Source organism: Boleophthalmus pectinirostris, unplaced genomic scaffold, assembly GCF_026225935.1.
Source record: "Boleophthalmus pectinirostris isolate CB_2022bp ecotype Guang Dong unplaced genomic scaffold, ASM2622593v1 HiC_scaffold_20, whole genome shotgun sequence".
Lineage (NCBI taxonomy): Eukaryota > Metazoa > Chordata > Actinopteri > Gobiiformes > Gobiidae > Boleophthalmus > Boleophthalmus pectinirostris.
The window spans coordinates 130,422-145,402 of record NW_026571153.1 but is presented as its reverse complement, the minus strand read 5'-3'; the positions used below and the strand labels follow the sequence as shown (position 1 = coordinate 145,402).

The 14,981-nt window shown below is 43.6% G+C and overlaps 1 pseudogene; it reads left to right on the top strand.

Annotated features, from left to right (window-relative positions):
• The window catches only part of LOC110174559 (phosphatidylinositol 4,5-bisphosphate 3-kinase catalytic subunit alpha isoform-like), a 34,549-nt pseudogene that overhangs the window by 10,896 nt on the left and 8,672 nt on the right, over positions 1-14,981 (top strand).

Here is a 14,981-nt window from a genome sequence, read left to right as displayed (position 1 = left end):
TGTGTGTTCTGTTCGTGTGTTCTCAGGTGTGTTCTTGTGTGTTCTCAGGTGTGTTCTTGTGTGTTCTCAGGTGTGTTCTTGTGTGTTCTTGTGTGTTCTCAGGTGTGTCTCTTCCTGTGTTCTCGTGTGTGTTCTGTGTGTGTTTCTTGTTCTTGTGTTCTCAGGTGTGTTTCGTGTGTTCTTGTGTTCTCAGGTGTGTGTGTTCTGTGTGTGTTCTCAGGTGTGTTCTTGTGTTCTCAGGTGTGTTCTTGTGTTCAGGTGTGTTCTTTGTGTTCTCAGGTGTGTGTGTTCTTGTGTGTTCTCAGTGTGTGTTCTGTGTGTTCTCAGGTGTGTTCTTGTGTTCTCAGGTGTGTTCTTGTGTTCTCAGGTGTGTTTCTTGTGTTCTCAGGTGTGTTCTTGTGTTCTCAGGTGTGTTGTTCTCATTGGTGTGTGTTCTTGTGTTCTCAGTGTGTTCTCACGTGTGTTCTTGTGTTCTCTCTGTGTGTGTGTGTGTTCTCAGGTGTGTTCTGTGTTCTCAGTGTGTGTGTGTTCTTGTGTTCTCAGGTGTGTTCTTGTGTGTAGGTGTTCTTCTGTGTTCTCGTGTGTGTTCTTGTGTGTTCTCAGGTGTGTTTCTTGTGTTCTCAGGTGTGTTCTGTTTCTGTGTTCTTGTGTTCTCAGGTGTTCTTGTTCTGTGTGTTCTGTGTGTTCTCAGGTGTGTTCTTGTGTGTTCTCAGGTGTGTTCTTCAGGTGTGTTCTTGTGTTCTCAGGTGTGTTTCTTGTGTTTCTCTGTGTGTGTGTGTGTTCTTGTGTGTTCTCAGGTGTGTTCTTGTGTTCTCTGTGTGTTCTCTGTGTTCTCAGGTGTGTTCTTGTGTTCTCAGTGTGTGTTCTTGTGTTCTCAGTGTGTGTTCTGTGTGTGTGTTCTCAGGTGTGTTCTTGTGTTCTCAGGTGTGTTCTCGTGTGTGTTCTCAGGTGTGTTCTTGTGTTCTCAGGTGTGTTCTTGTGTGTTCTCATGTTCTGTGTGTTTCTGTGTGTGTTCTCAGGTGTGTTCTTTGTGTTCTCAGTGTGTGTTCTTGTGTTCTCAGTGTGTTCTCTTGTGTTCTCAGGTGTGTTCTTGTGTTCTCGTGTGTGTGTTCTTGTGTGTTCTCTCGTGTGTGTTTCGTGTGTGTGTTCTCAGTGTGTGTTCAGGTGTGTTCTCTGTGTGTGTGTTCTGTGTGTTCTCAGTGTGTGTTCTTGTGTTCTCAGGTGTGTTTGTGTTCTCAGTGTGTGTCTCTTGTGTGTTCTCAGGTGTGTTTCTTGTGTGTTCTCAGGTGTGTTCTTGTGTTCTTGTGTGTTCTCAGTGTGTGTTCTTGTGTTCTCAGGTGTGTTCTTGTGTTCTCAGGTGTGTTCTTGTGTTCTCAGGTGTGTTCTTGTGTTCTCAGGTGTGTTCTTGTGTTCTCGTGTGTGTGTGTTCTGTGTGTTCTTGTGTTCTCGTGTGTGTTCTTGTGTTCTCAGTGTGTGTTTCTGTTCTTGTGTTCTCAGGTGTGTTCTTGTGTTCTCAGGTGTGTTCTTGTGTTCTCAGGTGTGTTCTTGTGTGTTCTCAGGTGTGTTCTTGTGTTCTCAGGTGTGTTCTTGTGTTCTCAGGTGTGTTCTTGTGTTCTCAGGTGTGTTCTTGTGTTCTCAGGTGTGTTCTTGTGTTCTCAGGTGTGTTCTTGTGTTCTCAGGTGTGTTCTTGTGTTCTCAGGTGTGTTCTTGTGTTTCTTGTGTTCTCAGTGTGTGTTGTGTTCTTGTGTTCTCAGGTGTGTTTCTTGTGTGTTCTCAGTGTGTGTGTGTTCTCAGGTGTGTTCTTGTGTGTTCTCAGGTGTGTTCTTGTGTTCTCAGGTGTGTGTTTTTGTGTTCTCAGGTGTGTGGCTGTGATGAGTATCTCCTGGAGAAGTATCCCCTGAGTCAGTACAAGGTAAAACACACACACATATAAACACACACACACACATAAACACACACATGTATATACACACGCATAAACATGTAAACACACACGCACGTAAATAAAAAGAGCCCACTGACTTTTTCTTCTTCTTCTTCCTCCTCTTCTCCTCTTCTTCTTCTTCTTCTTCTTCTTCTTCTTCTTCTTCCTCTTCTCCTCTTCTTCTTCTTCTTCTTCTTCTTCTTCTTCTTCTTCTTCTTCTTCTTCTTCTTCTTCTTCTTCTTCCTCCTCCTCCTCTTCTTCTTCTTCTTCTTCTTCTTCTTCTTCCTCCTCCTCTTCTTCTTCTTCTTCTTCAGTACATTCGCTCGTGTTTGTCTGTGGGACGTCTTCCTCACCTGATGCTCGTGTCCAAAGACTCACTTTACTCTCAGCTCCCGTCCTCAGGCTTCGTCACGCCGTCATACAGGTAACACCGACAGGTGACAACTGACACCGACAGGTGACACCCGACAGGTGACACGACAGGGACAGGTGACACTGACAGGTAAAACCGACAGGTGACACCGACAGGTGACACCGACGGACAGGTAACACCATCAGGTGACACCGACCGGTGACACCGACAGGTGACACCGACAGGTGACACCGACAGGTAACACTGACTGTGCGACGCCTCAGCCGTCCCCGTGTCCCTCTGGTTCTAGGTCTAGTTCTAGTTCTGGTTCTGGTTCTGGTTCTGGTTCTGGTTCTGGTTCTGGTGGTTCAGTTCTGGTTCTGGTTCTATCTGGTTCTAGTTCTGGTTCTGGTTCTAGTTCTGGTTCTAGTTCTGGTTCTGGTTCTGGTTCTAGTTCTGGTTCTAGTTCTGGTTCTGGTTCTGGTTCTAGTTCTGGTTCTGGTTCTAGTTCTGGTTCTGGTTCTGGTTCTGGTTCTGGTTCTGGTTCTGGTTCTGGTTCTGTCTCATGTCCCCGTCTCTTGTCCCTCAGTCGTAGGACGCCTCAGCCGTCCCCGTGTCCCTCTGGTTCTGGTTCTGACTCGATTCGGTCTCTTTGGGCCTTTAACACTTTGCTGAGGATCCGTCTGCTCTGTGCCACCTACGTCAACGTCAACATCCGCGACATCGACAAGGTGACCTGACTGTGACCTGACTGTGACCTGAGTGTGACCTGACTGTGACCTAACTGTGACCTGACTGTGACCTGAGTGTGACCTGAGTGTGACCTGAGTGTGACCTGACTGTGACCCAAATGAGACTGGAGTGTGACCTGAGTGTGACCTGAGTGTGTGACTCGAGTGTGACCCGAGTGGGACCCGTACCGTGGTGACCGTTTGTGTCTCTGTTGCCGTGGTGACCGTTGTGTCTCTGTTGCCGTGGTGACCATTGTGTCTCTGTACCGTGGTGCCATTGGTCTCTGTTACCGTGGTGACCGTTGTGTCTCTGTTGCCGTGGTGACCGTTGTGTCTCTGTTGCCTGGTGACTTCCAGATCTACGTCAGGACAGGGATCTATCACGGAGGAGAACCTCTATGTGACAACGTCAACACCCAGAGAGTACCCTGCTCCAACCCCAGGTACCCCACACACCCCAGAGTACCCCACACACCCCACAGAGTACCCCAGAGTACCCCACACACCCCAGAGTACCCCCAGAGTACCCCACACACCTCAGAGTACCCCACATACCTCAGAGTACCCCACATACCTCAGAGTACCCCACACACCCCAGAGTACCCCACACACCCCAGAGTACCCCACACACCCCAGAGTACCCCACAGTACCTAAGAGTACCCCACATACCTCAGAGTACCCCACACACCCCAGAGTACCCCACACACCCCACAGTACCCCAGAGTACCCCACACACCCCAGAGTACCCCCAGAGTACCCCACACACCCCAGAGTACCCCACACACCCAGAGTACCCCACATACCTCAGAGTACCCACACACCCCAGAGTACCCCACACACCCCAGAGTACCCCACACACCCCAGAGTACCCCACATGTACCCCAACACCCAGAGAGTACCCTGCTCCAACCCCAGGTACCCCACATACCCCCATGTACCTCAGGGTACCCCCACACAGACCCCCCATACCATATGTCTCCTTATGTCCTCTCTTGTCTCCTTGTCTCCTCACTTGTCTCCTTGTGTCCTTCTTGTCTCCTAACTTGTCTCCTTGTCTCCTTGTCTCCTTGTGTCCTCAGGTGGAACGAGTGGTTGACCTATGACCTGTCCCTGTGTGACCTTCCTCGCTCGGCTCGTCTCTGTCTCTCCATCTGCTCCGTCAAAGGAAGGAAAGGAGCCAAGGAGGTAGGAAAGGAGACAAGGTGGTAGGAAAAGAGATAAGGAAACACTCCTGGTTTAGTTCTGGTTTAGACCTGGTTTAGACCTGGTTTAGTCCTGGTTTAGTTCTGGTTTAGTCCTGGGTTAGTTCTGGTTTAGTCCTGGGTTAGTTCTGATTTAGTTCTGGTTTAGACCTGGTTTAGACCTGGTTTAGTCCTGGTTTAGTCCTGGTTTAGACCTGGTTTAGACCTGGTTTAGTCCTGGTTTAGTCCTGGTTTAGACCTGGTTCAGACCTGGTTTAGTCCTGGTTTAGTCCTGGTTTAGACCTGGTTTAGACCTGGTTCTGGTCTCTGCAGGAGCACTGTCCGTTGGCCTGGGGAAACGTGAACCTGTTCGACTTTAAGGATGTTCTCGTTTGTGGGAAACTCGCTCTGAGTCTGTGGCCGGTTCCTCACGGCCTCGAGGATCTGCTCAACCCCATCGGGACGGCCACCTCCAACCCCAACAAGGTCAGATGCCCTTCCATGGTCTTAGATTTAGTTTTAACCCTGACCCTCGTCTAAATCCAGTCATAACCCGGTCTAACTCTGGTCTTGCCCTCTCCCTGGTCTGACCCTGGTCCAGGTCTGTCCCTGGTCATGTTCCAAGTCTCGGTCTAACCCCAACCCTAATTCTGGTCTCGGTCTAACCCCAGTCCTGGTTCCGGTCTGTCCCTGGCCCTGGTCTAATCCCAACTCTGGTCTTGGTCTGTCTCTGGCCCTGGTCTCGGTCTAACCCTGGCCCTGGTCTAACTCCAGTCCCAGTCTGTCCCTGGTCTCAGTCTAACCTCGGTCTCAGTCTAACCCCGGTCCTGGTCTGGTCTCAGGAGTCCCCGTGCCTGGAGCTGGAGTTCTCGTGGTTTCATCAGACCGTCGTGTTTCCAGACGAGACTCAGATTCGAAGAGCACGCCCACCGGAGCATCAGCCGCGAGCTCGGGTACTCCCCCAGACTGGTGAGAACTAAACCAGGACTACACCAGGACTATAAGAGGACTAAACCAGGACTGGTCCAGGACTGACCCATGTGTGGTTGTGATTGGCTGTGGCAGAGGGGCGTGGCCTGCGAGGGCCTATCAGAGGCGGAGGTGGAGCAGTTGAAGGTTCTGGGGTCTCGAGATCCTTTGTACGAGCTGTCGGAGCAGGACAAGGACTTCCTCTGGAGACACAGGTGAGACACGCCCACTCACAGGTGAGACACGCCCCCTCACAGGTGAGACACGCCCACTCACAGGTGAGACACGCCCACTCACAGGCTCATGTACAGGTGAGACAGGTGAGACTCACACAGAGACGTGTCCTCAGATCTACAGAGACAGCAGCACCTTTTCCCTTTAGTTCAGTCGAGATCTCCAACTCAGGCACTGAAATGATCCTGATGTTTCTAGTGAAGGTGTGTGGAGCACTTCCTGTATCACCACATGATGACATCACAAGGTGGAACAGAGTGTTTTCAGTTTGGGAGAAGAACTCAGATCAGAGAACAGAGTCATATGAGGACTTTAAAAGTGTGTGATTAGTTACACAAAGTGTGTGTTGTGTTTAAAGTGTGTGTTGTGTTTAAGTGTGTGTTGTGTTTAAAGTGTGTGTGTGTGTTTAAAGTGTGTGTGTTGTGTTTAAAGTTTAAGTGTGTGTTGTGTTTAAAGTGTGTGTTGTGTTGTGTTTAAAGTGTGTGTTGTGTTTAAAGTGTGTTTGTGTGTTGTGTTTAAAGTGTGTGTTGTTTAAAGTGTGTGTGTTTGTTGTGTTGTGTTTAAAGTGTGTGTTGTGTTAAAGTGTGTGTGTGTGTGTGTGTTGTGTTTAAAGTGTGTGTTGTGTTTAAAGTGTGTGTGTTGTGTTAAAGTGTGTGTTTGTGTTAAAGTGTTAAAGTTGTGTTGTGTGTTGTGTTTAAAGTGTGTGTGTTTAAAGTGTGTGTGTGTTGTGTTTAAAGTGTGTGTTGTGTTTCATATAAAGTGTGTGTTGTGTTTCATATAAAGTGTGTGTTGTGTTTCAGACATTACTGTGTGAACTTCCCTGAGTCGTTGCCAAAGCTGCTGCTGTCGGTCAAATGGAACTCGAGAGACGAAGTGTCACAGGTAAAAACACAAACACCTGAAGTGAGTGAACATGACGTCTGTGGATAAAGTCGTGTGAGTGAACATGACGTCTGTGGATGAAAAGTCGTGTGAGTGAACATGACGTCTGTGGATAAAGTCGTGTGAGTGAACATGACGTCTGTGGATAAAAGAACATGACGTCGTCGTGAGTGAACATGACGTCTGTGGATAAAGTCGTGTGAGTGAACATGACGTCTGTGGATAAAGTCGTGTGACGTCTGTGAAGTCGTGTGAGTGTGACGTCTGTGGATAAAGTCGTGAGTGAACATGACGTCTGTGGATAAAGTCGTGTGAGTGAACATGACGTCTGTGGATAAAGTCGTGAGTGAACATGACGTCTGTGGATAAAGTCGTGTGAGTGAACATGACGTCTGTGGATAAAGTCGTGTGAGTGAACATGACGTCTGTGGATAAAGTCGTGTGAGTGAACATGACGTCTGTGGATAAAGTCGTGAGTGAACATGACGTCTGTGGATAAAGTCGTGAGTGAACATGACGTCTGTGGATAAAGTCGTGTGAGTGAACATGACGTCTGTGGATAAAGTCGTGAGTGAACATGACGTCTGTGGATAAAGTCGTGTGTGACGTCGTGTGAGTGAACATGACGTCTGTGGATAAAGTCGTGAGTGAACATGACGTCTGTGGATAAAGTCGTGAGTGAACATGACGTCTGTGGATAAAGTCGTGTGAGTGAACATGACGTCTGTGGATAATGAGTCGTGGTGAGTGAACATGACGTCTGTGGATAAAGTCGTGAGTGAACATGACGTCTGTGGATAAAGTCGTGTGAGTGAACATGACGTCTGTGGATAAAGTCGTGAGTGAACATGACGTCTGTGGATAAAGTCGTGTGAGTGAACATGACGTCTGTGGATAAAGTCGTGTGAGTGAACATGACGTCTGTGGATAAAGTCGTGTGAGTGAAGTCTGTGGATAAAGTGTGAGTGAACATGACGTCTGTGGATAAAGTCGTGTGAGTGAACATGACGTCTGTGGATAAAGTCGTGAGTGAACATGACGTCTGTGGATAAAGTCGTGAGTGAACATGACGTCTGTGGATAAAGTCGTGTGAGTGAACATGACGTCTGTGGATGAAAAGTCGTGTGAGTGAACATGACGTCTGTGGAGTAAAGTCGTGTGAGTGAACATGACGTCTGTGGATAAGTCGTGAGTGAACATGACGTCTGTGGATAAAGTCGTGTGAGTGAACATGACGTCTGTGGATAAAGTCGTGTGAGTGAACATGACGTCTGTGGATAAAGTCGTGTGAGTGAACATGACGTCTGGTGTGAGTGAAAAGTCGTGTGAGTGAACATGACGTCTGTGGATAAAGTCGTGTGAGTGAACATGACGTCTGTGGATAAAGTCGTGTGAGTGAACATGACGTCTGTGGATAAAGTCGTCGTCTGTGAGTGAACATGACGTCTGTGGATAAAGTCGTGTGTGATGTCTGTGTGATAAAGTCGTGAGTGAACATGACGTCTGTGGATAAAGTCGTGTGAGTGAACATGACGTCTGTGGATAAAGTCGTGTGAGTGAACATGACGAGGAGGTGCTCATGTTAGAAACGTCCAAATGTGGGATCTGCTCAGTGGCTCCACCAAAGTCTGGAGACTGGACAGTCCCAAGTGTGGAAAAGTCGGGACTGATACCACAGTACCAAGTGTGTGTTGTGTTAAAGTGTGTGTTGTGTTAAAGTGTGTGTTGTGTTAAAGTGTGTGTGTTGTGTTAAAGTGTGTGTGTGTGTTAAAGTGTTGTGTTAAAGTGTGTGTGTTGTGTGTGTTGTGTTAAAGTGTGTGTTGTGTTAAAGTGTGTGTGTTGTGTTAAAGTGTGTGTTGTGTTAAAGTGTGTGTTGTGTTAAAGTGTGTGTTAAAGTGTGTGTGTGTTAAAGTTGTGTGTGTGTGTGTGTGTGTGTGTTGTGTTAAAGTGTGTGTTTGTTTAAAGTGTGTGTGTTGTGTTAAAGTGCGTGTGTTGTGTTTAAAGTGTGTGTGTTGTGTTAAAGTGTGTGTGTTGTATTAAAGTGTGTGTGTTGTGTTAAAGTGTGTGTTGTATTAAAGTGTGTGTTGTGTTAAAGTGTGTGTGTTGTGTTAAAGTGTGTGTTGTGTTAAAGTGTGTGTTGTGTTAAAGTGTGTGTTGTATTAAAGTGTGTGTTTGTTAAAGTGTGTGTGTTGTTAAAGTGTGTGTGTTAAAGTGTGTGTGTGTGTGTTGTGTTAAGTGTGTGTGTTGTGTTAAAGTGTGTGTTGTGTTAAAGTGTGTGTTGTGTTAAAGTGTGTGTTGTGTTAAAGTGTGTGTTGTATTAAAGTGTGTGTTGTGTTAAAAGTGTGTGTGTTGTGTTAAAGTGTGTGTTGTGTTAAAGTGTGTGTTGTGATTAAAGTGTGTGTGTTGTGTTAAAGTGTGTGTGTTGTGTTAAAGTGTGTGTGTGTGTTAAAGTGTGTGTGTTGTGTGTGTTGTGTTAAAGTGTGTGTGTTGTGTTAAAGTGTGTGTTGTGTTAAAGTGTGTGTGTTGTGTTAAAGTGTGTGTTGTGTTAAAGTGTGTGTGTTGTGTTAAAGTGTGTGTTGTATTAAAGTGTGTGTTGTGTTAAAGTGTGTGTGTTGTGTTAAAGTGTGTGTTGTATTAAAGTGTGTGTTGTGTTAAAGTGTGTGTTGTGTTAAAGTGTGTGTTGTGTTAAAGTGCGTGTGTTGTGTTAAAGTGTGTGTTGTGTTAAAGTGTGTGTGTTGTGTTAAAGTGTGTGTTGTATTAAAGTGTGTGTTGTATTAAAGTGTGTGTTGTGTTAAAGTGTGTGTTGTGTTAAAGTGTGTTGTGTTGTTAAAGTGTGTGTGTTGTGTTAAAGTGTGTGTGTTGTGTTAAAGTGTGTGTTGTGTTAAAGTGTGTGTGTGTTGTGTTAAAGTGTGTGTGTGTTAAAGTGTTGTGTGTGTTGTTAAAGTGTTGTGTGTGTGTTAAAGTGTGTGTGTTTAAAGTGTGTGTGTTAAAGTGTGTGTGTGTTAAAGTGTGTGTGTTGTGTTAAAGTGTGTGTTGTTAAAGTGTGTGTTGTGTGTTAAAGTGTGTGTGTTGTGTTAAAGTGTGTGTGTTGTGTTAAGTGTGTGTTGTGTTAAAGTGTGTGTGTGTGTGTGTGTGTGTTAAAGTGTGTGTTGTGTTAAAGTGTGTGTTTGTTAAAGTGTGTGTTGTATTAAAGTGTGTGTGTTGTGTTAAAGTGTGTGTTGTGTTAAAGTGTGTGTGTTTGTGTTAAAGTGTGTGTGTTAAAGTGTGTGTTGTGTTAAAGTGTGTGTTGTTGTTAAAGTGTGTGTGTGTGTGTTAAAGTGTGTGTGTTAAAGTGTGTGTGTTGTGTTAAAGTGTGTGTGTTGTGTTAAAGTGTGTGTTGTGTTAAGTGTGTGTGTGTGTGTTAAAGTGTGTGTTGTATTAAATGTGTGTGTGTGTGTGTGTTAAAGTGTGTGTGTTGTGTTAAAGTGTGTGTGTTGTGTTAAAGTGTGTGTGTTGTGTTAAAGTGTGTGTTTGTTTAAAGTGTGTGTTGTGTTAAAGTGTGTGTGTTGTGTTAAAGTGTGTGTTGTGTTAAAGTGTGTGTGTGTGTGTGTGTGTGTTAAAGTGTGTGTTGTGTTAAAGTGTGTGTGTAAAGTGTGTGTTGTGTTAAAGTGTGTGTGTTGTGTTAAAGTGTGTGTTGTGTTAAAGTGTGTGTTGTAAAGTGTGTGTGTGTTGTATTAAAGTGTGTGTTTGTGTTAAAGTGTGTGTTGTGTTAAAGTGTGTGTTGTGTTAAAGTGTGTGTTGTGTTTAAAGTGTGTGTTGTTTAAAGTGTGTTTGTGTTAAAGTGTTGTTGTTTAAAGTGTGTGTTGTGTTAAAGTGTGTGTGTTGTGTTAAAGTGTTCATTAAAGTGTGTTTGTGTTAAAGTGTGTGTGTTGTGTTAAAGTGTGTGTGTTGTGTAAAGTGTGTGTTGTGTTAAAGTGTGTGTTGTGTTAAAGTGTGTTGTTGTGTGTGTGTGTGTGTGTTAAAGTGTGTGTGTGTGTGTGTGTTGTGTTTAAAGTGTGTGTTGTGTTAAAGTGTGTGTGTGTTAAAGTGTGTGTTGTGTTAAAGTGTGTGTGTGTGTGTGTGTGTTAAAGTGTGTGTGTTGTGTTAAAGTGTGTGTGTGTTAAGTGTGTGTGTTGTGTTAAAGTGTGTGTTGTGTAAAGTGTGTGTGTTAAAGTGTGTGTTGTGTTAAAGTGTGTGTTGTGTGTTAAAGTGTGTGTGTTAAAGTGTGTGTTGTGTAAAGTGTGTGTGTGTAAAGTGTGTGTTGTGTTAAAGTGTGGTGTTGTGTTAAAGTGTGTGTGTTGTATTAAAGTGTGTGTGTTGTGTTAAAGTGTGTGTTAAAAGTGTGTTGTGTTAAAGTGTTGTTGTGTTTAAAGTGTGTGTTGTGTTAAAGTGTGTGTGTTTGTGTTAAAAGTGTGTGTTTGTTAAAGTGTGTGTTGTGTAAAGTGTGTTGTGTTAAAGTGTGTGTTGTATTAAAGTGTTGTGTGTAAAGTGTTGTTGTTAAAGTGTGTTGTGTTAAAGTGTGTGTTGTGTTAAAGTGTGTGTGTTTAAAGTGTGTTGTTTAAAGTGTGTGTTGTATTAAAGTGTGTGTTGTGTTAAAGTGTGTGTGTGTGTTGTTTAAAGTGTGTGTTGTATTAAAGTGTGTGTGTGTTGTGTTTATTAAAGTGTGTTGTGTATTTAAAGTGTGTGTTGTGTTAAAGTGTGTGTTGTGTTAAAGTGTGTGTAAAGTGTGTGTGTGTTAAAGTGTGTGTGTGTGTGTGTTGTGTTAAAGTGTGTGTTGTGTAAAGTGTGTAAAGTTTAAAGTGTGTTGTATTATTAAAGTGTGTGTTTGTGTTAAAGTGTGTGTTGTGTGTTAAAGTGTTTGTGTGTTAAAGTGTGTGTTGTTTAAAGTGTGTGTTGTGTTAAAGTGTGTGTTGTATTAAAGTGTGTGTTGTGTAAAGTGTGAAAAGTGTGTGTGTTAAATGTGTGTGTGTTAAAGTGTGTGTTGTTGTTAAAGTGTGTTTGTTGTAAAGTGTGTGTTGTATTAAAGTGTGTGTTGTGTTAAAGTGTGTGTGTATTAAAGTGTGTTGTGTTAAAGTGTGTGTGTTCTGTTAAAGTGTGTGTTGTGTTAAAAAAGTGTGTGTCGACCGTCATGATCAGTTTCAGTCTTTGCTGTGAGGAAAACTGTCTCATCCTCAGTATGAAGTACTGTGTGTACTTTCTGTGTACTTGTACTGCAGATGTACTGCCTGCTGAAGGAGTGGCCTCTCATTATTAAACATATGTATTTGTATATATTTGTGTACTTTCTTGTACTTGTACGCAGATGTACTGCCTGCTGAAGGAGTGGCTCATAAACATATGTACTGTATTGTATATTTGTGTACTTTCTGTGTACTTGTACTGCAGATGTACTGCCTGCTGAAGGAGTGGCCTCTCATTATTAAACATATGTATTTGTATATATTTGTGTACTTTCTGTGTACTTGTACTGCAGATGTACTGCCTGCTGAAGGAGTGGCCTCTCATTATTAAACATATGTATTTGTATATATTTGTGTACTTTCTGTGTACTTGTACTGCAGATGTACTGCCTGCTGAAGGAGTGGCCTCTCATCGAGCCGGAGTCGGCTCTGGAGCTGCTGGACTGGAACTTTCCGGATCCTGTCGTCCGAGAATTTGCTCTGAGGTGTTTGGTCCAAGGTCTGAGCGACGACAAACTGTCCCAGTATTTACTGCAGCTAGTACAGGTACTACAAATACTAAAATACTACAATACTACTACGCAGCTAGTACAGGTACTACAAATACTACAAATACTACAGATACTACTACTGCTAGTAGTACAGTACTACAAATACTACAAATACTACAAAACTACTACTGCACTACAGCTTATACAGGTACTACAAATACTACTACTGCAGCTAGTACAGGTACTACTACAATACTACTACTACTGCAGCTAGTACAGGTACTACAAAATACTACAAATACTACGATACTACTACTGCAGCTAGTACAGGTACTACAAATACTACAAATACTACAGATACTACTACTGCAGCTAGTACAGTACTACAAAATACTACAAATACTACAAATACTACTACTGCAGCTAGTACAGGTACTACTACAAATACTACAAATACTACAGATACTACTACTGCAGCTAGTACAGGTACTACAAAAATACTACAAATACTACTACTGCAGCTAGTACAGGTACTACAAAATACTACAATACTACTACTACTGCAGCTAGTACAGGTACTACAAATACTACAAATATACTACTACGCAGCTAGTACAGGTACACAAATACTACAAATACTACACTACTACAGTACTACAAAATACTACAAATACTACTACTGCAGCTAGTACAGGTACTACAAAATACTACAAATACTACAAATACTACTACTGCAGCTAGTACAGGTACTACAAATACTACAAATACTACAAATACTACTACTGCAGCTAAGCTACAGTTCAAATACTACAAATACTACTAAAACTACTACTACAAATACTACTACTGCAGCTAGTACAGGTACTACAGGTACTACAAAATACTACAAAACTACAATACTACTACTGCAGCTAGTACAGGTACTACAAATACTACAAGGTACTACTACAAATACTACTACTACTGCAGCTCAGTACAGGTACTACAAAATACTACAAACACTACTACTACTACTGCAGCTAGTACAGGTACTACAAATACTACAAATACTACAAATACTACTACTGCAGCTAGTACAGGTACTACAAATACTACAAACTACTACAAATACTACTACTGCAGCTAGTACAGGTACTACAAATACTACAAATACTACAAATACTACTACTGCAGCTAGTACAGGTACTACAAATACTACAAATACTACAAATACTACTACTACAGCTAGTACAGTACTACAAATACTACAAATACTACAATACTACTACTGCACTGTACAGTACTAACTACAAATACTACAATACTACTACTGCAGCTAGTACAGGTACTACAAATACTACAAATACTACTACTGCAGCTAGTACAGGTACTACAAATACTACAGATACTACTACTGCAGCTAGTACAGGTACTACAAATACTACAAATACTACAAATACTACTACTGCAGCTAGTACAGGACTACAATACTACAAATACTACAAATACTACTACTGCAGCTAGTACAGGTACTACAAATACTACAAATACTACAAATACTACAAATACTACTACTGCAGCTAGTACAGGTACTACAAATACTACAAATACTACAAATACTACTACTGCAGCTAGTACAGGTACTACAAATACTACAAATACTACAAATACTACAAATACTACTACTGCAGCTAGTACAGGTACTACAGGTACTACAAAATACTACAAACTACTACTAAAATACTACTACAGCTAGTACAGGTACTACAAATACTACAAATACTACTACTGCAGCTAGTACAGGTACTACTATGAATACTACAACAGTACTGCAGTACAGGTGACTTATATTTCTCTATAAAAATCAGTAAACCTCGTTGTTGTGACGCTGCTCAGACTGAAGAGTTTCTGTTCTGACTGAAATAAAAACTGAATGAAAAACTGAAGCTGCTCAAAAAAAAAAAAAAAAGTTAAAATCTGTTTATTTTGAAATTCCAAATGTTTTTAAACAGTTCGATCAGAGTTGAACAAAAGTCCAAATGTGGAGCTGGACTGATGTAGCACGACCCTCTGTCCCTGTCTGTCCCTGTCTGTCCCTGTCTGTCCCTGTCTGTCCCTGTCTGTCCCTGTCTGCCGGCAGGTGCTGAAGTATGAGATGTACCTGGACAATCCTCTGGCTCGTTTCCTGATCAAAAAGGCTCTGACCAATCAGAGGATCGGACACTTCTTCTTCTGGCACCTCAAATCTGAAATGCACAACAAAACTGTGTCCCGGCGCTTCGGGCTCCTCCTGGAGCCTGCCTTCTGCACCTGAACCGACGCACCTGGCCTGCTGCATGTACCTGAAGCACCTGAACCGACAGGTGAGGCACCTGAACCGACAAGCGAGACATGTACCTGAAGCACCTGAACCGACAGGTGAGGCACTGAACCTGACTGAAGAGTGAGACATGTACCTGAAGCACCTGAACCGACAGGTGAGGCACCTGAACCGACGAAGCGTGAGACATGCTACCTGAAGCATGACCACTGAAGACCTGAACGACTGAAACCTGAACCGACAGGTGAGACACCTGCCTGAACGACTGAAGCACCTGAACCGACAGGTGAGACATGTACCTGAAGCACCTGAACCGACAGGTGAGACATGTACCTGAAGCACCTGAACCGACAGGTGAGACATGTACCTGAAGCACCTGAACCGACAGGTGAGACATGTACCTGAAGCAGCTGAACCGACAGGTGAGGCAGGGGCATGTACCTGAGCAGACAGGTGAGGGGAGGAGGGGCTTCAGGGGCCTGGATAAAGTCTGTTTATAATGTTTATGTATAATGTTTTATTTCTATAGTGTTTAGTTGAAGTTGTGTTATATTTGGGCTGTGGTTGTAGTCAGGTCACAGTCGGGTCACAGTCGGGTCATGTTGGGGTCACAGTCGGGTCACAGTCGGGTCACAGTTGGGTCACAGTCGGGTCATGTTGGGGACACAGTCGGGTCACAGTCGGGTCATGTTGGGGTCACAGTCGGGTCACAGTCGGGT